We start from the raw sequence: 22,360 nt of genomic DNA, 5'->3' as shown, positions 1-22,360 counted from the left end.
GCGCTGGGATTGTAAAAACGTAAAACCCGCTGCCCGTCACTCACTGCAGCGTGTGAGTGTGTGTTTGGCTCCCCGTCTGCATGTGAGCAGTCTGTCTCACATCTACAGAACATTCAGACCTACGACCACGTTTAAAGTCTCAACGCCTGCATGAAGCTGAAACTCACCACGTATCAACCAGACTAGACCATCAGCAAAACTACCACGAGAAATATTCATCATTTATTAGCAACAGCATAACGATGTTATTCAAAAGAATCCACAGACTTATTGTACTTTAAAAATGTTGAAATTACATCAAATGCACACATTCACTTGTATATTTAGTTTTAAACATATGATCGTGGACTGACTTGGACTGGGTGAAGTTGGGTCGCATTAAAAGTTCTGGAGTTCATTAAACGCATCAAGCAGAGATCTGATTGGCCCTCAGTTCTGTGGCTCAGCCTGTTGTTAGGTAGTTTGGACCAATGGGGTTCAGCTATGGGCCGAATAAGGGTAATGGGAGGGCTGGAGCGGGAGGGGGGAATATAAAGTTGGGAGAAGCGCTCTCGTCTCAGCGGGAGAGATTCAGGAGTTGATGAATTAATTTACGGCATTTGTTGTGGTCTACAGTAACCAGAATAAAGAACCTTAAAAGAGGTTAAGTCTCAGTGCCACAGTGTGGGAAAGGGACACTACAGTGTTGTATGGCTCTTTCGAAATTACATTTAAAAATATGTGGCGTTTATGGCTCTCTTGGCCAAAAAGGTTCCCGACCCCTGGTCTAAGGAATATCTCTGCATCATTGGCTGCTATGGACAGAAAAAGAGATAAACTGATGGTGTGGCCCCCATCCTCCCCTGACATCAACCCTATTCAGAACCTTTGGAGCATCTTCAAGTAAAATATCTCTGAGGTTGGGAGGCAGTTCACATCCAAACAGGATGTGGGAGAATATTCAGACATCCTGCAAATAAACTCAAGCAGAAACTTTCCAAAAAATCACAAGTTCAATGGATGAAAGAATAGTGAAGCTGCTACAAAATGTGGGGTTCTATTTCAAATGTATTGACCTATGAAGATGTAATAGATTGAAATGGATTTAGATTTCAGGAAATATGACCTCTTAATGCAGCAAATTCAACAAATAACCATTTTCAGTTCCTTAGAGTCTATCAAATGTTGTGGAGCTCTGTTGTGAGTAATAATGCGGAACAGGGACTTTGAAGGTTTTTATTAAAAAGAATTGGCTATCTTTAAGAGGTTTGTTCAATAATATGTAATATTTACTCTAATAATTAGGAACTTGCAAATGATGCTATCATTTGCATTGAGTATTTAGAAAGATTAATAAAATAGGATTTGCATAATAATTTGGAACAGACTGTAGAAGAGACAAAAAAGTTATGTTACATTCAAAAAGGGGGAAGTCTGAGCTAGTTGCTCCATATTTGTTTACTTGCTGCCATTGGGCCACAGTACTGCACAATATGCAACATAAAACAGACATACTTCCATGACAACACATGACAGATTTATTGCCTAATTATTTAATGAGCACAGGTTTAAATGTTGTTTTTTTTTTAAAACAAAAGGAAGAAGCACACTTCTTCTTTATGGCCTGTAATCTGTTTCACAGCCTGGTAATGGAAACTAAAGAACAGATTTACAACAACTCTAAACACACAGTGGGAACACATTCTTATTAAATACACTTGTAGACTCAACCAAATCCAATTTAAAGTCCCCTTTCGGTTGGAAGTTTTGCTTATGAGTGAAGCTTGAGAGAAAGTTGAACCCTGACCCCTTCACCCCCCACTGGTCTGAATGTCTTGTTGAGGACAAGATGGTTGTTGGGTAGTAGATCGAGGAAGCTGATCTTTTTGCTCATGTGCAACATTCATGCTGATACTTTCTGTGACTTAAACCACATCTGATTAATGGATGGTGTGCTGTTGCCATGGAAACAGCTTATAAGCCAGCAGTCATGTGATCAGAGACATCAGTAGATTTGTCATTGGTGTGATGGATGGATTTGCACAGACTTAAAGTGACCTCATCTCCCCCACCCCCGTCCGTCTGATGATCCAGACTGATTTCTGCAAAGGCACTAAGTGTGCACGCATCACACGGCTGCAGCAGTGATTGAGGGCTGTGTGTGTGTGCGCACAACCATTGGTGTTATGGCCTCAGCAGCTCAATGCTAAAGCTGCCCATGTATCGTCCCTACCTGCAGCCCCGGGCCCCACGCTGTGCAACATCACCTGAGAGTTGGGAGGGAACCTGAGAGCGTCGTGGTGTGCTGACCCGCTCCTGTTTGAATTATTGAGACTCCCCTCACAAATGTAGAGACAAAGCCTAGCCGGCTGGGTGACCCGCTTCCCCTGTGCTTCAATTTCATGTAGATTTGTCAGGGTGGGGTCAAGAACAGAGAAAGAGCGGGAAGGAAGTGAGGTGAATAAAAAAGAGGATCTTAAATATGAATGACTAAACATGACTAAACACTGAACAAATTATTATTTTCCTGAGAAAAAATGTTTTTTTGCCCATAATAAACAAATAAAAAGATTAACAGCATTTTTTATATTTGTATCACAAAGGAAGTAATTTAGTTTAATCCAAATGACTGGAGAAACATGTTAAACTTCTTAAAACTACAAATGTATCATCTACACATTTTGAGCTACAATTCAATTGAGTTTGTAAAACTCTGGTTTACAAACTGAGGTTGTCTCAAAGTGCCATGGATACAGCCAAAACATCCACATCCAGAAGGACCAAATGCTTCAGCTCCCTCATTCTTCTGAGCCTTTTCTCACACAGATGGTTTGGTTTTTGTCTGTAAAGCAGAACTATTTTGTCCATTTAAAAAAAAAAATCAAACTCCCCACCTAAAATCCCAAGACTTCCTTGCCTTAAGCTCCAACTTTTTTTGGAGTGCATTTGAAACAAGAAACGTGAAAGTCAGCAGCTCTGAAGTCTGATGACGCCTTTTAGTGTAAGAAAGACTTGGTAACACTTTATATTAAGATTCCTTAACAAGCTTTGTTAACACATTAACAAGCATTATAAATGAATTTATAGGGTGTTAGTAAGATATTTATTAGTACAATAAGTCTAATTAGGTTTATTAAATTACTTAGTTAATACATTTACAAGCATTATTATTAGGATGTTTTCAAGATGCTAATGATGCATTTACTGATATTATAGGTGCTTAACAAATGTCTCAGTGTTAATAAGCTTAATAAGATTTATTAACAACCTTTGTTAACAAATTAAGAAGTATTATTATTGTTTGGGGTTCTAGTAAGATATTTATTAGCATTATAGATGCCTGACACAAGCCTAAGTGTTCATAAGCTTAATAAGTTTTATTAACTAACTTAACAAATTAATAGGCTTTATTAATGTGTCAGATGCTAGTAAGATATTTATTAGCATTATAGATGTCTTGCAAATACCTGAAAGTGTTAATAAGATTTATTAATATCTAAAGTCAGACCATTGTCTTCTAAATCCATATTACTAAACTGCTTATTAGCTTTACAAATGTATTAATTAACTTTGTTAATAGTTTATTAATTGTTTTGCAGCACCTCATCTAAAGTGTGGACGTTTTTTAGCACAAACAACCACAAAGCATAAAGATTGTAAAAAGAACTTTATGACATTCAAACAGACTAAACATACACAAATCGTTCTGTAAAAGATATATAATAATTTAATTCAGACAAATAAAAGTTTTTTTAAAACATATATTGGTGTTGGATGACTAGCATCATACCTAATAAGGATCAAGTATTTGCATCTATCCTGAGTGAAACATTCATTGCAAATCCCATCACCAGGAGACAATTCTCTGCATTCACTGCAACAGCATTCAACCACTGTTGCCTTGCTTCAAAGTCCACAAGAAAGTTGCACAAGCCAGTAATTTTTGAAGACCGAAGACAATAAACCTACAGGAGCCATGCTAAAGCTAACACGGTAACCTGCCCATCTATGAATAAAGATGGGCAGGTTAACTAATGTCACCATTGGCTAATGAATCTGTCAATCAAACTCATCAGCAAAACAGGCGTGCTCACTTTCAGCCAATTGAATGGCCTCTTGGACTTTGCTTTCACACAGGTGACGAAAAAAGCCCCGCCCATCTTTGATTCTGTACCGGTCGGTCGTTAGCGTGTTAGCTTTAGCATGGCTCCTGTAGGTTTATTGTCTTCGGTCTTCAAAAATGACTGGCTTGTGCAACTTTCTAGTGGACTTTGAAGCAAGGCAACAGTGGTTGAATGCAGAGAAATTGTCTCCTGGTGATGGGATTTGCAATGAATGTTTCACTCAGGATAGATGCTAATAGTTTATCCTTATTAGCTATGATGCTAGTCATCCAACACCAGTATATATGTTTTAAAAAAAAAATATTTTTCTGACTTAAATTATTATATATCTTTTACAGAACGATTTGTGTATGTTTAGTCTGTTTTAATGTCATAAAGTTCTTTTTACAATCTTTATGCTTTGTGGTTGTTTGTGGTAAAAAACGTCCACACTTTAGATGAGGTGCTGCAAAACAATTAATAAACTATTAACAAAGTTAATTAGTACATTTGTAAAGCTTATAAGCAGTTTAGTAATATGGATTTAGAAGACAATGGTCTGACTTTAGATGTTAATAAATCTTATTAACACTTTCAGGTATTTGCAAGACATCTATAATGCTAATAAATATCTTACTAGCATCTGACACATTAATAAAGCCTATTAATTTGTTAAGTTAGTTAATAAAACTTATTAAGCTCATGAACACTTAGGCTTTTGTCAGGTGTCTATAATGCTAATAAATATCTTACTAGAACCCCAAACAATAATAATACTTCTTAATTTGTTAACAAAGGTTGTTAATAAATCTTATTAAGCTTATTAACACTGACACATTTGTTAGGCACTATAATATCAGTAAATGCATCATTAGCATCTTAAAAACATCCTAATAATGCTTGTAAATGTGTTAACTAAGTAATTTAATAAACCTAATTAGACTTATTGTACTAATAAATGTCTTACTAACACCCTATAAATTAATTTATAATGCTTGTTAATGTGTTAACAAAGCTTGTTAAGGAATCTTAATATAAAGTGTTACCAAAGACTTTCCTGTTTGTCTTCTTCAGTTGTCGGTTCAGGATTTCAGCTCCACCTGCAGAATCTTTCAGAAAGCCTTTCAACTGGAAACATAGTTTGTTATATAATGTTTAGTAATCTGATTTTTGAAAAGAAATCCTTTTTAACGGACAGGCGAATTAAGACGTGAGAAAGTGAGAGTCTTGCAGAGAGCAAAGAGTCTTGAAGAACGGAGATGGCTTCACTGATGGGCTTGTGCTTGCGTGCATGTATACATGAATGTGTGGTCTAGTTTTTCCAAGGAATCCCCCTTTAGTCCTGGGGAGGACGTCCCTCAGATTTAAAAAAGACTTTCAAAGCCCCCGCCCCTCAGCACTGACACCATCCTGAAACCCTCCCGGCTTCCCCAGCGAGGAGGAGACATTTGCCTTTATGGAAACTGAAGCATATTAGCTGGTTGTCTTCTTTCAGGAATTTATTCAGCATGCAAGCACGTTCAATCTTTGTTTAGTAATCACATAACCCAACCCCCCACCAGTTTTCTTCTGTAGTCATACTACACAGTCAGTTCCTGAAAAACTGCTTTCTTTTGGGAGGAGTCCCTCTTTGGAAATGAAGCAGAAATACACTCAAAAAAATAACTCATTGGATGAACTCAATTTAACTGTGTGCAGGATTTCCATCCAATAAATATGATTAGCCCCAACTCAAAAAAAATTCTTCCATGTTATGAAATATAATTGAGTTAGTCGAAGTCAATTTTATCACAAAAAGCCAAACAGAAAGAAATCCATTAACTTAATGAAACTTACTTAGTTACCGCAAAAGATGGCAAGGCAAAATCCATTGTGTGACACTAGTCTCGAACCTCAGCTTGTGGATGCCATTGACTGATCCACTGAGCCAAATCTGCTGTGGCTACTTTTACTCGCCACTATGCCACTACATAGAATCATTTTCGAAAGATACTATAAGAAGAAGAAATAAAGAGAAACAGTAAAACAGCATTCAACCAATAAAAGAATAATCACCGAAGAATCATTTTGCACGTGTAAAAGGGAGTGTTGCAGCCACAGCACATGCGCACAGCATGCCCCCTTAAGTGAACTCATTTATTTTGGATAACTGGAGTTTATGGGTGAAACTATTTATACATTTTATGTTAGGTCAATTAAATGTACATACATATTTTTAAAATAAATATATTTAAATAAAACAAGCAGCATTTACTTGTGTTACATGAAAGAGGGTCTTGAATCATTTTTTTGAGTGTACACCCCCCCCCCCAATAAAAGTTGTTGGGGCAGCCTTAAAGGCCATAATTTATACTGCAAACATGCAGCTGCTGTGGGCACCATGATGGAACAGAAGTCCTGCAGGCTGGTGGGGTCTTCCTCATGTCCTTGTTTTGCCAGCAATGATTGTGTGTGTGCATACGTGTGTGTGACTGTGTGTGAGTATTGTTGTGCTTGCAACCTGATTTAAGTCATTTTAAAACACTCAAGAGGCAAAAATCTGCTCAAACTAAAGGTTTTTGAAAATGAGAGGCAGAAATGTGCAGCTGGTGCAAGGTTGTTAAGAGTTTAATGGTAAAGGAGGGAAACTCTCTTCTGCTTGTGCCTTAAATCTTACTCAGTTTAAACAAATAATTTTAGCAAATAGTTTTCTTAAAGTAAGATTCTTTTCTTTTGCAAAACACCCTTGATGAAGCAAAATTCAATCACAGATAAAAAAAAATAAGTCAAAATATTTAGAAACAAGGAGAGGGAGCTGGTTTAGCTCGTGCTGGTTTGCAGCGCCTTCCGTCTGTGAAACCAGGGTTCGACTCCGGGCTGCTCCCTGTTCCCTTCTCTACCTCTGTGCCGGTCCCAAGCCCGGTTTGAGAAGGTTGCGTCAGGAAGGGCATCCGGCGTAAAACATTGCCAAATTTACCATGCGACTTGTTCGCTGTGGCGACCCCTTGATGGGAGAAGCCGAAAGTGGAAGAAGAAGAAGATTTAGAAACAAGGAGATTTTATTGCCAAGATCCCACGTTTGATCAGCAGAGTGATGGTTGATAGAGAGCATTGATTACTGATTATTAGTACTTTATATCATTAATATGAAAGCTGCAGCTCTCATGAGGGAATGGAGTGGGCGAATCAGCACAACATCTGGATCCTGGTAAATTTCACTGCATGTTTCACTGTTTCATCAGCTTAAACTGACTGCTGGGGTGGAGCGTCTCACATGCGTTTGTGTATGTCGCGTGCAGTCATAGAGAAGTAGAGCACAAAAGAAATTCACCACAAGGAGAGCTAATTAACAAGACTAGTTTTATGCAAATGCTTATTTGACATGCGGCGACTAACCCTCTAACTTTTACTTGACAAAGAAGAGAAAATGTTTGCAACTGACAAGTGTTAATTTTGGACCCTTCAAAATAAAATCTAACGGATAGACTCATTCTTCTATTAACCCTTGTGCTATCCTAGGCACTGCTCTATCTGCTCTATCCCAAATTTTTTATTGCCCCAGTTCTATTTATAAAATATAGAACTTATTTCTTTGTGATCAGATGGAGTTTCTCTGCTTTTAACAGGCAGCAACAGAGAGAAGCTAAAACTGGTGAAAAATGATCTGTCGGTTTTCGTAAAAGCTTTGGCTGCAGCTTTTGGACCAGATCAGGGTTTTCTGAAAAGTTTGAGAACAGCCGATTGGCCTATTAAATAACAACAGTTTTATCTTTAACCCTTGTGCTATCTTAGTAGATGACTCCACCCTTACATTGACGTGTTCTTCCTACCATGACAAAGGTGGATAAAGGTGGAAAGATTTCATGTAATCCATGGACACCAGTGAAGATCACAAATCATTGAAGAAAAAAGGTTCACAGCACTGTCTAGTGGGTCTAGATGATCCAACTCCCAATGGTAAAGTGCCTAGGATAGCACAAGGGTCAAAGAACACTGGCAGGGATTGCAGATTCAAAAATATATGTATTTGTAACACAGACTGAACCCAGAGTTTGTGTTGGAACTAAAAGTGTCCCCTTGGCTCCAATGAAGGCCATTCTCACAGCTGTCCTAATAGTAGCCGATCTCTGAGAAACCTGAAGCATTTGTGTAGGAGATTTTTTCAAGTCTCACAACATAGGCCACGCTGTCATCCTCATTAGAGCATCCTTCTCTCCCCTTGACCAGCTTTAGATATGGCGGGAACATACACTGACCAAAAATATAAACTAACACTTTTGTTATTGCTCCCATTTTTTATGGTATGAACTTAAAGATGTGAAACATTTTCCACATACACAAAATAACCTGTTCTCTGAAATATTGTTCACAAATCTGTCTAAATCTGTGATAGTGAGGACTTCACCTTTGCCAAGAAAATCCATCCCACCTCGCAGGTGTGCCATATCAAGATGCTGATTAGACAGCATGATTATTGCACAGGTGTGCCTTAGACTGGCCACAAGAAAAGGCCACTCTGAAATCTTCAGTTGTATCACACAGCACAATGCCACAGATGTCGCAAGTATTGAGGGAGTGTGCAATTGGCATGCTGATAGCAGGAATGTCCACCAGAGCTGTTGCTAGGGAATTGAATGTCCATTTCTCCACCATAAGCCATCTCCAAAGGCGTTTCCGAGAATTTGGCAGCACATCCAACCGGCCTCACAACCACAGACCACGTGTAACCAAACCAGCCCAAGACCTCCACATCCAGCATGTCCACCTCCAAGATCGTCTGAGACCAGCTACTCGGACAGCTGCTGAAACAATCGGTTTGCATAACCACAGAATTTCTGCACAAACTGTCAGAAACCGTCTCAGGGAAGCTCATCTGCATGCTCGTCGTCCTCATCGAGGTCTCGACCTCACTCCAGTTCGTCGTCGTAACCGACTTGAATGGGCAAATGCTCACATGCGATGGCGTCTGGCACGTTGGAGAGGTGTTCTCTTCATGGATGAATCCCGGTTTACACGGTTCAGGGCAGATGGCAGACAGCGTGTGCGGCGTTGTGTGGGTAAGCGGTTTTCTTACATCAATGTTGTGGATCGAGTAGCCCATGGTTGTGGTGGGGTTATGGTATGGGCAGGCATATGTTATGGGCGAAGAACACAGGTGCATTTCATTGATGGCATTTTGAATGCACAGAGATACCGTGACGAGATCCTGGGGCCCATTGTTGTGCCGTACATCCAACAACATCACCTCATGTTGCAGCATGATAATGCACGGCCCCATGTTGCAAGGATCTGTACACAATTCTTGGAAGCTGAAAACATCCCAGTTCTTGCATGGCCAGCATACTCACCGGACATGTCACCCATTGAGCATGTTTGGGATGCTCTGGATCGGTGTATACGACGGCGTGTTCCAGTTCCTGCCAATATCCAGCAACTCCGCACAGCCATTGAAGAAGAGTGGACCAACATTCCACAGGCCACAATGGACAACCTGATCAACTCTATGCGAAGGAGATGTGTCGCACTTCATGAGGCAAATGGTGGTCACACCAGATACTGACTAGTTGTCTGAGTCCCCTGACCCCCTCAATAAAACAAAACTGAAGATTTCAGAGTGGCCTTTTCTTATGGCCAGTCTAAGGCACACCTGTGCAATAATCATGCTGTCTAATCAGCATCTTGATATGGCACACCTGTGAGGTGGGATGGATTGTTTTGGCAAAGGAGAAGTGCTCATTATCACAGATTTAGACAGATTTGTGAACAATATTTCAGAGAACAGGTTATTTTGTGTATGTGGAAAATGTTTCACATCTTCGGGTTCATACCATAAAAAATGGGAGCAATAACAAGTGTTGCGTTTATATTTTTGGTCAGTGTAATTAGGTGTAGAAGGACGTTGCAGCAATAGGTGCTGGGACAATTGTCCTGGTGGGAGGTCTACCAGAATCCTGTTTCATTTTAGTTTTTTCTCTGATGTCTGATATAGAAAACGTAATGCTGTACTCTGACAAATTATTGTAGCTTGAAGGTAGAACCAATATATTTAGCTAACAGTTGCTAAGGTGAATTATCCATGAATTATATGTGTCATCAGATGTTTCCATCACTACTCTATCACTAAACTTACATTATCCTGGAAAGTCAGGAGCAGCATATCTGAATCACCTGATGGGATCTGACCCTTTGCAATCTGCATGTTGAGATCCCTGCCTTGGTTCCTGGGTGTCTGTCTTGCTCCGCCCCTTCTCAGCTGGTGCCACTTCCCTCATCAGAACAACAGTATAAAGTATAATGTACACTGCGGGACAGGTCACAACAAACTGATGACCATGTGTTTGTCTACACAAGTTGGGAACTTCAACTCTGAAGTAACACTTTGTGTGTTTCCATGGCAATAATGAAGCCCTCTCACCTCCTGCAGGACATTTTGATGAAGTGGAGCGAAGGACAAAGCGTCACAGGTAAACTCCTCACAAATCTGACTGTGTGCCTGCATGTGGGGGCAGAGGCATGTGCCAACATGCAACGACAACACTTAGACACATACAGTACAGGAAGCAGTGTTTTCAGGGGTCTGTGGTAGGCTAAGGACAGAGCAAACAGATCCAGGTTTGGTATGTTTTGTTTTCAGTATGATGTAGGGTTTTGGTGGAATACTTAAATAATATCAGGTTGATGGAGAAAAATCACTTTTAGAGCCTCTTGGAATAATAAACCTTTCTCAGGATTTAAAATGGCTGATTCCTTTGTCATGAGAAAGAAAGAGACTCATGCTGGGAGACAGGCAGCCAGAATTACTCTCACTGTTTTATCCCTGCTGGTTGCTGAGGCAACCAGCCAGCTTTGTTACCAGAGGTGTGACCTCGGCAGGGGGTGTAAATGACAAAGCTACCATCAAAAAAAGTTTCTCAGAATGTCTTTTTAAGCATTTCTAAGTCTGATTGTGGTTAAAATCAGAACACTTGGATAAAATAAAGATAAATAAACATGCACAGAGAGATTCACAGAAACTGAACTCAATCATGAATCACTCAATTTTTTTATTTCTGATTTATTGTAATGTCAGAGTTAAAGATGAATATGGCCTTGTTCTTTTTGTAAAGACTTTATTTAAAAATAACATTTAAAAATGAGTTTAACAGAGTATCAGAAGAGACAATGTTCTTTGCTTCAGGTCTTCCTAAACTGAGGAAGCAGAGGATGGATGTTAAAGTAGTTGCTGTTTTAAAACTCCAGTCTGTGTTTCCACAGAAAAAAAGGAGAAACTCAGAAATGAAAGAGCGGACGGTGCAACAAGAATTCCATCCTAAATAAAGTCATATTTCCACTTGTTCCGTTGACAGATTTCAAAGGCCTTTTTAAATGTTTTTGTCTAAAAACAAGTTGCTACCTTGTTCATTTTGTCATACACCCAAACAGACACACATTCCCAGGGGCAGCTTTTAATGCATGCTTTGCAAGCACTGATGCTCATCCTGTGTATACTCTGTTGTGTGTTTGTGTGCGTCTAAAAGTGTGTAGAGAAATGCTACGGTGCAAAATCTCAAGCCAACATACACAGGCTCTAAGGTACAGATGCTAATCTCTGCTTTACATGATCTATTTCTGTGCTCATCCGGAAACAACCCCGCAAATGCAGACTCAATGGTAACAATGCAGACACTCACAAAGACACACACACACAAACAGAAACAGACATACACAGGTGCAGATACAGACACAGAAAATGCACGACTGGAACTTGAACAAGGATTTTTTTTTCCTTTAAGGGAACAGTGCTGTTCTGTAGACAGGAAACTCATCACAACGTGACGTCACAATAATATCTGTGACTTCTAGCAGCTCCACAATTATCTCTGATGTTGTGATGAGGAGAAATATCCACTCTGTTGAAATCCTGATGGGTTTAGGTGATGTGAGACTACAGCTTGTTGAGCAACATTTAGAAACACGTAAGCTTTTCTGATACCTTCAGCGTTTTCATCTTTTTGTTTTATGTTCACAATAACAGATGCAGATTTTCATCACAGTTGAACATTTTGTAGTAAAACCTGGCTCTGCCTCTGGACAACGCACACAGTCTTCCCCCCCTTCCATATGATTCTATGAATTTCTGGAGGCAAGAGGTCAGGTGTGTCTTAAGCGTGTCTTAAGTGAGTTTTAAGTGTGTCTCAGGTGTGTCTTGGGTTTTTCTCTAATGTGTCTCTCTCAAGTGTGTCTCATATTTTTGAGTTCAGTTGTGTTTTAAGTTGGGTGTGTCTCAGTTTTCTTAAGTGCACTCAGGTGGGTCTTGACTGTCTCTCAGAAAAGTGCTAGTGTAACCGGTCGCTTTCTGCGTTGTGCTGGTTAATAATTTGGCATGACACAGTGTTACCTCCTGGAGAAAAGCCTCCTTTTATTTCTGGAAATAAACAAACAGAAAACAATACACTGTATGATCCTGCCCACTCCAGTTCCTATATAAACAAAACAAAACAAAACTTAAGCTTTAACAGTGAATCCCCAAAATATGGCACCCACCTCTCTAACAGGAGGTCATACAAAAGGGGTGGGGAACAGTAGCCTTTGGAAAATATGGGGGGGGGGGGGTCAAAAGAAGAAGAAGAAGAAGGAAGGAGGGTCTATGACTTGGAGTGTAATGCTGCAGTTTGTTAGAGATCTCTCAGGTATGGTGACTCTTAAACAGATTTTATGCTATTATAAAATAAGGTAAAGGCTATCCCGGTTACACTAGCATTACAATTAGCATTATCAACTGACTCAGAAAAACACACTGCTTGAGACGCTAATAATGCTATAATAGTTATGCTAATGTGGTGAAACGTGCTGGCATTGCGATCAGCATCATCAACTGACTCAAAAACCACATTGGTTAAGATGCTTAAAATGCTAACTAAGCTAGTTATACTTATGTGGCTAAAGGTGGTCAAGTGAAACTTCTGTGGTTGTTGTAGACTTAAGCTGGCAGCACGTGTGTGAAGGTTTCGTGAGAATCGCACACACAAAAATGTCGTTTACCCATATTGTCGAGAAACACAAAAAATCGACAAATTTCAAACTTTGCCACAAAATGGCCGCCAAGCCGTAGGTCATTTGGCCATGCCATAATAATTTCAAAACTTCCTTTGAAAATCCGTGACACATTTTTTTTGGTTTCGATATTGTATTTTGAAGTATATATTTTTTGGCCCCATCCATTTTTTTTTTTTTTACAATGATGTAATCATTTAGGGTGGGGGTGTATATGGAGTTAATTCAGTCTGAATAATTAGAAATGCACACAAACTGTTTCACAAATCCAAACTCTATTATTCACAAATATATATTTATGCAAACATGTAATATAAGTTTGTGAATCATTTCTCTGTATTTGTGAGAGAATTGCGTGTGATGAATATTAAAACTCTTCTAACGTGCCAGGTCAACAAATGTCATCTTTGGCTAATGAATCTGTCAACTAAATTCATCAGCCAATCAGGTGTGTTTGCTCTCAGCCAATCACATGGATCTGTGTATCATTTGTTTATCTGTTTTTCAAACTAAAACCAACAATTAAAAAAAAAAAAGATTGCTTTATTTAATTATTAATTTCCAGGGGAAAAAACAGAAAAACAAATAATGGATTGTATTTTTATTTTCACATTTACATGTATTTATTTACAGTCACCTAGAAGTTGTTTACTGAATGAATGAGCTAATGCAAGGGAGGCTAAGCTAAGTGCCCTTGATGTCCTAGCTGTGTGAATAATTTTGGTGACTTTTCACGCATGTGGCGGGGGTCAAATTTTCCCTCAAAGGCGCAGAAATTTGTTCAACTGTGAAAACAATATGGTAAACAAGTAAAAGAAAAGAAAATGCCATTAAAAGCCATTCTAAAAAGGTACGTTTTAATTGACATTTAAAGCATGTAAGGTCAGATATTATCCGCAGTTATTCCAGAACTGAGGGCCGGCTATGGAAAAAGCCTGGTCTCCTCAGTGTTTCTGTTATGTTGAGTGTGTGTTTAGTTACTCTTAGGTGTTTCTTGGCTGTGTCTTTGGTATACTCCCATATATTTTCAGGTGGGTGTGCCTTTGTTAATATTCTTAAAGAAGGAGATTTATTATGGAAATACAGGAATAGCCAAAAATCTGTTTTGGGTGGTGCAATCCTCCATGTAATATAAATTAATTTGAAAGAATGCTTCTTTACATTCTTCTGCCAACAGTTATGAGTATCTCATAAAATCTGTTTTTGCTCTTTGAAATTGATAGTTTGGGGTGCGCTATAAATGTTTTTTGTGTGGAGGATATTTTTTTGCAGTTTGGAGCAAGGCTTGCACTCATGAATAACACTGTGCATGTTCTAACACTTGTGAATTTACTCACATACAGCATAGAAGCTCATTTTAGCCTCTTAATGGAGAAACACGTGGAACACATAGCAGACAAGGAACAGGTTCCCCCACTGTGGCAAAAAAAAGCTTGTAACAGTCAAGCATGGACATAGAAGGAAGCTGCTTTTCCTCATAAAATGAGGTGAAGTAACAAACAGAGGGACAGATGGAGAGGTGGGAACCATGGTAACCTCTGAGCTAGTACTGTACATTCAGAACAGAAAAGTAGTACAAAACAATCTGAGCTTTTGAATTAGCTGAAGGAAAGCAGGAAACGTCGCTGCAAGAACGCACCGAGAGAAGAGCCTTGAGCTAAAGAGAAAGCACTGTTATGTTTCCATGGAGACTACTGCTCGGAGCATGGGGTGCAAACTGCGCCCTTGACAGTATCTCATGGAGAACAACTTCTGCATGTACACGCAAACACACACATCAACACGCACAGGACGTCTGCTGATGATCAGCTGCGTGCATTTGTGTGCGATAACAGAGCACCAGAATTTGAATAGCATTATGGGATATAAATGCTACAGAGACGGGAGCGGGTAGATTGGTTCCTGTTTCCTCTAGGTTACCAGAAGTCCACCAGCTTCTTTGTGTGTGCATTCAAATCACATGAAAAGCAGTGTGAGTTTGTATGCGTGCGTGTGTGTGTGTGCGCATGCATTTATGGACACGTGGGTGTTTGTGCATGCGTGTGTGTGTGTGTGTGTGCTTCAGGGTACGGAGCAACACAATGAAGAGCTTGGGTTTTGCTTTCGTGTCTGTTGCCTCTGCAGGCTGCAGATTTCCTGTGTGTCAGTAAATAAGTGTTTGCTCAGACTGCTGTGCTGCTGGCACTGATGTGTGCACATGTCAGGCACAGGCTGTGTCGGACTCATTCAAGCTGCTCTCAACTCTGCAATGGGCCAGAATGACATAGTGGAAGCTCAGATTTCTTGTGTGTTCTGACCAAAAGGTTTACCTTCAGTCTTGGCTGTGAAAGCTCCCTCAGAGGGGTTGCAGCTCTACAAGCGGATCTGTCCCAGAGCCGTGCAGAAAACCACAGGATGTCTGTGGACACAGAGATGAAGCGATGATTGAACAGTGAAGGAGGTTTCTTCTTCCACAAATTTTGCTCCAATCTGCAGCTTCTTTAAGACCCTATCATAACAGGACTTATCATTGACTTATCACTTGTAATATTTTTCTGTTTTTATTTTGTTTTTGAAGTGAGACCTTTTTATCTGTCCTAGCAGCTGGACAGTTCACTTGGCTAGGTGTAGGTTTCTTAGGCAAGACCCTTCACACATATAGGCTAGAAAATGCCATAGTGGATATCTTAAGATGCCTGTTTCCTGCTGCACAAACATAGCTGGAGTCAAATTATTACCGTCGGCTAATAAAGAAGGACTTATAGAAAAGTTTTTAGGAAGATCTGAGGGAGTTTACTCTCAATACTGGACGTTGAGGCTGACCTGGTAGTCTATTCAAAGTTAAAACAGGTTTCCAGGTTTTCTGGCAAGACCACCTATCTTGTTTGTTTTATGGAGGATACTTTGTATTTGTGAGTGTTCTTTTTCTTTTAAAATCAGACAAAAATTGAGCTTTTTATTGTCATTTTACTGTATCTGCTAAGCTGTTTCTCATTCTTTACTGGAACATCCAATATGGCGTAGCTCTTTTCGTATCTTGCGCAATGGTAACAGACTAGCAATATAACTCCTTGCTGCTGCCTATCTGGGTCTCCCTGTGCCTTGAAGAAACAGGGTTGTGTCACGAAAGGCATCCGGCATAAAAAAGATCTCTGCCAAACCACCTGTGCGAATCACTGAAAGCTGATTCACTGTAGCGGCCCCTAACGGAATAAGTTGAAAGGTGGACAACCCTTTCATCTGTCCTCCCTTCACCTCTTTTTCTTCCTTTATCATCATTCTTTCCCTCTATTCTGGCTCATTTTTCCTATTTATCTCTGTCTTTTTAATATGTGGTTTATGTAAGACCATTATGATCCATTTGGATCATATTGTTCCCATCCTCTGCTTCCCCAACATCTCCATCCTTTTTAATCCTTTCTGTTCTATTCTTGTCATTTAATTCTTACTTTTCCTCCATCAATCTTTTTCTTTTTCCCTAAAATATCTGTTCTTTTTGTTCCTTTTTCCTTCCAAGTCCTCCTTATCAGCCTTTCAGAACGTGTACCTTTAGTTCTTCACTTCTACTACCTCCCCCAGTCATATGTCAATGATGGGTGGGTGTCTTGCCTTGGTGATGTCGCTTCCTGTCAGAAACCAAAGTGACAGAAAGTAGCCCTTGTCAGAGCCCTTGTTGCTACGCTTGATCAGGTAGCGACAGTCTTTTCTCCCGCATTCCTAACACAGGACAAATCGAAGGGGTAGTGGCAGGACAAAATGGTTGAAGATTGTATCTGTGTGTGTGTGTGTGTGTGGGGGTGGGGGTGGGGGTGTGTGTGTGTGTGGGGGGGGGGGGGGGAGTCAATGTTGTGGGTTTCTGGCAGAAAGAATACAGCAGGTGCTTCAGTGTGAAGCACTACAGTTAAGGGCCACCCAGATATTTCTGTGTCTGTGCGTGTGTGACATCATTTCCTGCTCTTTCAGCAGAGCCGGCAGGCATCTTGGGGGCATAACCAGCCTCCAGGAGCATTTCTCACAACATTATTTTCACATTTTTATATCAAGAAGCAGCTCTGAGAGGTGTTGTTAGTTTTCCTTACTTTGGTGTTGGTGTGAAGATGGTAGGCAGTGGCATGATGGGAAGAAAAAGGTGGAGAGGCTGAAAAGCTTTACTCTGATAAGGGTCTGTGATGTCACAGCTGTTGATTCATCAAGTAGAAAGGAGTGTTCTTTTAAGTCTTTTTAGTAAGCATCCCTAGATGAGAGAGAGTAGTCATTGGTGCAGATTTCAGTGGACATGTTGGTACAGGAAACAGAGGGGATGAGGAGGTGATGGGCAGGTTTGGTATCCAGGAGAGGAACATAGAACAGATGATGGTTGGTTTTGAAAGACAGATAGAAATGGTTGTAGTGAATATGTTCTTTGAGAAGAGGCAGGAATATTGGGTGACCTATAAGAGTGGAGGTAGAAGCACACAGATAGACTACATCCGGTGTGACCTGAAGGAGATCAATGACTACAAAGAAGTGGTATAGAGTGTTAACAGACAGTATAGGATGATGGTGTGTAGGATGACTCTGGTGATGAAGAAGATGAAGAAAGGGCAAAGGCAGAGAAGAGGACATTCTGGTGGAAGCTGAAAAAAAAAAGAAGCAGTGGAAACAGACTCAGGGTGGTCAGGAGGTACTCCCAGATGACTGGATAACTACAGATGATGAGATCAGGGAGACAGGTATGTGTGTACTTGGTGGTAGAATGAGGAGGTGCAGGAGTGTATATGGAGTAAGAGGCTAGCTAAGAAGAAGAGGGACACTGAGAGGACTGAGGAGAGTAGACAGGAGTACAGAGAGATGCAGCGCTTATGATGACTTGTATGTTAAATGTTGGGTACTAAAGAGGGAGAGACTGACCTGTACAGTTTAGCAAGACAGAGAGACTAAGATGGGACGAACATGTAGCAGGTTAGGGTGATTAAGGATAGGGATGGTGATGTATTGACAGGTGTCAGTAGTGTCTTGGAAAGATGGAAAGAATACTTTGAAGAGTTGAATGAAGAAAATGAGAGAGAACCAAAAATAGAAGAGGTGACTGTTGAGGAGCAGGAAGTTAAAGTGGCCCCATATGGTTTAAAGGTGGGCAGAAAATGTGTACCCTGAATGGGTTTGTCTGCAGTTTCCGTGGTGGCCCCATCTGTGTTTGCCTATGTTGGCTTAACCCTTGTGCTATCTTGTGGGGTCAAAATGACCCCACCCTTACATTGATGTGTTATACCTACCATGACAAAGTTGGAGAGGAGGTGGAGAGGATTTCATGTAATCCATGGACACCAGTGAAGAAAAAAGGTTCAGTGCACTGTCTTGTGGGTCCAGATGACCCAACTCCCATTGTCAAAGTGCCTAGGATAGCACAAGGGTTAAGTGGGAACTCGAACTCGGTAGTGAACATTTGTTAACAGCAGTATGGTTTCATGCCAAGAAAGAGCCCTACAGATGCAATAGTTTCTGGGAGGATGTTGATAGAGAAGGTCAGAGAAGGTCAGAGAGCTACACTGTGTCTTTGTAGATCTGGAGAAAGCAGAGAGGAACTGTGGAATTAAGTCTGGAGTGAAAGAGAAGTATGTTGGAGCAGAGCAGGACATGTATGAGGGCTGTAGGACAGTGGTGGGGTGTGCTTTAGGGGTGACAGAGGAGTTCAAGGTGGAGGTGGGATTACAATAGGGATCAGCTCTGAGCTACTTCCTGTTTGCAATGGTGATGGACAGACTGACAGATGAGATTAGACAGGAATCACCATGGACTTTGATGTTTGCTGACGATATTGTGATTTGTAGTTAGAGCAGGAAACAGGTGGAGAAGACTCTAAAGAGGTGGAGGTCTGCCCTGGAAAGGAGAAGAATGAAGGTTAGCTGCAGTAAGATGGAGTACATGTGTGTGAATGAGGAAGACCACAGAAGAGGTTTATGGATGCAGTAAAACAAGACTGAAGGTAACTGGTAGAGTCGAGGATGCAGAATACAGGGTTAGATGGAGGAAGCTGATTGGCTGTGGGGACCCCAGAAGGGAAAAGCCCAAGGAAAAAGAAGAAGTAATGTGGACATTTCAGGGAATGCTGGTGGCTAATCACAGTTCCTCCCCCTAAAAAAAAACATTTCCTCTGTTTTCTGCATTTTTAACATGCTGGTAAGATAAAGTAAAACCCTTGAAACTCTTTCTTGGAGCAAGACATTGTCTGCAGCATTTATGCCTCTGAAAGGCTGTGCAGCTTCTCCTCACATGTCTTCTCTCCTGCACATGTTCTGCTTTCATCATAAAATCCTATTCTCCTGTTGCAAACTATGAAATTGACATCCCTACTAAAATGGGGATTGAAATTCCTCCTGTAGCCTTTGGGATTAGCTGCTGCAGCAGCAAGCCATCTCCCAAACGAACTCCATATGCATGGCATTAAGAGTGATCGGCTCCACACAAGCTCTCCTCCTCAAAGTTGAAAGCTTAAAGCTACTTAAGATGAGTAGCACCTTGTCTGTCAAATTATGAAAGATTAGCATACGCTAGAGATGGTTAGCTCTCAGAGCAGTGTAGGAGGCAGTAAGTCTGACCTATAAAAGTTTATTGATGTCTGTCTCCTCTACAGGGATAAGTGAAAAGAATTGAGATTATTTTTTTCTAATATTTCCTGGATCATTAATGGAAATAAGATCCCCCCCCCCCCCCTTCTTCTCACTGAGGTGCTCCAGAATTTAATTTTAGATGCTGGTAGGACTTGAACTGTCACTTGTGTCAAAATTCCAATTTCACCCTCTGTTAACAAAAGAAAACCCAGTCAGACATTATTGGTACCAGAGCAGGTTTCTTACTGGGAGTTTGTGGAGCAGAATTTTTCAGGCTGAAAAGAGTTTGAAGGCTCACACGCCTTTGGAATCATCTGTCATCTCCTGAACAGAAGCAGGAACTTTCCAGACTGACTCTTGCTGCACTGACATAATGGAAAAGCTGCACTAACATTTACTTTTTTCTATTTCAAAAATGAAAACTCAACAAAACGTCCACACACTTCCAAGCTGGTGATAAATAATCAGTTTCAAAATGACTGTCCCTGCCCCTATGCTGTCATCATGGTTGTCAAAAAGGTTTGACTCCTGTCATTGTAAAATGTTTGAAGGTTTTTAAAAAAATACTTTTTAAACTACAGACGTTGTGCGCGTTCAAACAAAAAGATCAGATAATTGTGCACTTGACCTTTGACCTTCAGGGAGGGAAGCGTGGACTTTCCTCAGTAGTTTTGTGGAGGATAATGTTGGGCAAGGTGGCTGCAATTTGCAGAAACCAGCTGAATGAAAACTTCTGCAGCTTTTGTGAGCAGGTCTCCTGTCAAGTTGAGCTGAGCATCATTTCTTTCTTGTCTGGATATTTGGCTGTTTTCCTGCTGAATTTTGCAGAGTCAATTTTGCAGCGGCTGCAGCGGCTGCTTGTGCCCAGACAGACTGCTGCGCCTCGTGAGTTTGAGGCGGCTGCAGGTCCTGACAAAGACTTGTCTATTCAGCCTATTTTTGGTCAGGGAGCACTGAACAGTTGGACTCAACATCATCAGGATTTGTAGTTTCTTAAAGGTATATATTTTTTATTCATTTTCTGTCAACTTTAAACTCTTACTATGTGACACCCCTCGTTCTATTCATCTTTTTCCAGTCTGTCTCTGACAGTAATTCCACTCTGTCTTCCCTCTCTCTGGTCCCTAAACCTTTCTCCTGGTTTAGTTCTCCTGTCTTTCTGTTTTCTTATTTTCTCCTCTAAACTTTTTTTTTCATTTTTCTCATCTATGTTTACTCATTTATTTCTCTTCTTCATCCTGCTTCCTTCTTTGCGTCTCTCCATTATTGCTTTAGCATGTTCTTCTGAGTGGTAATTCTCTCTTCTGTGCAGTAGAAGCCGTCCTCAGATCCTCTGGTTTCTGTCGCTCCTGCAGCCGACCTCAGAATTGCTCCCGCTGTCTCTGTGGGATGTGGAGGAGCTGCTGCAGACACACCGCCACTCCCCGTGTGGATGATGGGATTGGGCTGACAGCTCGCTGATTTCAGACTTCTCTGCTGCCTTAAACTGCAGAGGGAACAGAAGCAGCTGTCAGCCGCCGGTTCTGATGTTGGAGTACTTTAATGCCACCAGGAAGTTTGGCCTCCATCTCTCTAATTCCCTCTAGATTTTAAACACAGAGCTCAGGGATACCAGGAATATTTATGCAAATGTATTCAGAATCTAGTTTCCTGCTGAGAAATGAAGCGTTCCTGTGTCATCAAAAATACCAGTTGTTGCTGTGAAATCCTGACATGTAATAGAGGAAGCAGCTGGAACAGAGAGGAGTGCAGAGACCCTTAAATCCACTCGCATGAACACCGGGAGAAGAAAATCACTGGAAAACTGTGTTTTTCAGATGAGACAAATTGACTACTCAGACACTTGAGCTCAAGGGAGCTGCTCACACTGATGTTGACAGCACAGTGACCCGTCAGAGACAGACTGTATGCAGTGGTGAACTGCACTGAAAGGCTGGTTATCCAATAACCTTTACTCATGATGGCCAGGAAACATTTCCTTTTACTGCAAATATTTCTCTGGTTTGACATTATTTTTCTTCATTATACTCCTGAACAAGCAGATTCCTTCACACTGAGTCTCTTTAAAGATCCACTCCAATGAAAACCGTGTTTTTGGTGTTACTAACATGTTCATGCAGCATTTTTCTGATGAAGAAGGACATATAAAGAAAAAATAAGATTAATACTGCATTTCTTTGTATTTCCTTATTCATATCCTTAATTAGGAGCAGAAGAAAAAAATGTTGTTTCAAAAAACCTTATAGTTGTTACGTACAAACTGCAATCGGAGGGCCACAAGCTTTCTGCTCTGCTCCATTCCGATGCATCCACTGTCAGACAAATAGATCCATGTTTTCCCTGTCTGAGCTGGAATCCGGATCAAAAGTGTACGGCTGGATAACTCCAATATTGCTCGCCATTTTTGTTCCACCCGTTTAGTCTGACCGCCAGGCAGAAGCGCAATGAAAAGAGTTTGCTTTTAAAGACGAGTTTCAGTAAAACTCAGTCTTCTGCATTCCTGATCCACTGACTGGTTCTTCCTCAGTATTTTAAGTCCGTCCGTCTTGTGAACAAGAGTCTTCACTCTCCATCATGAAGGATGAAGGAGGTTTAAACTTCCTCGTTTCCTCTCCATGTTTTTTTCTAGTGTCTCAATTAGTGAGTTCTTAAGTTTTCAGAAAATAATTGGTAATGTGGTCGTGAATAGCAGAGAGC

The 22,360-nt window shown here is 40.6% G+C and overlaps 1 protein-coding gene across 3 annotated transcripts in view; it reads left to right on the top strand.

The window, feature by feature from the left end:
• The window catches only part of hivep2 (human immunodeficiency virus type I enhancer binding protein 2), a 100,037-nt gene that overhangs the window by 5,702 nt on the left and 71,975 nt on the right, over nt 1-22,360 (top strand). Inside the window, exon 2 of one of the 3 annotated variants that reach the window (XM_020714614.2) lies at nt 10,486-10,525. The exons of the other annotated variants lie outside the window; for them this stretch is intronic. The gene's annotated coding sequence lies outside the window, so the exon portion shown is untranslated. The remainder of the gene's footprint in view (nt 1-10,485; nt 10,526-22,360) is intronic. 3 annotated transcript variants of the gene reach the window in all.

Source organism: Oryzias latipes, chromosome 24 (genome assembly GCF_002234675.1).
Source record: "Oryzias latipes chromosome 24, ASM223467v1".
NCBI lineage: Eukaryota > Metazoa > Chordata > Actinopteri > Beloniformes > Adrianichthyidae > Oryzias > Oryzias latipes.
Note: the sequence above shows the minus strand (reverse complement) of the source record. Positions and strands in the feature narration are given on the sequence as shown.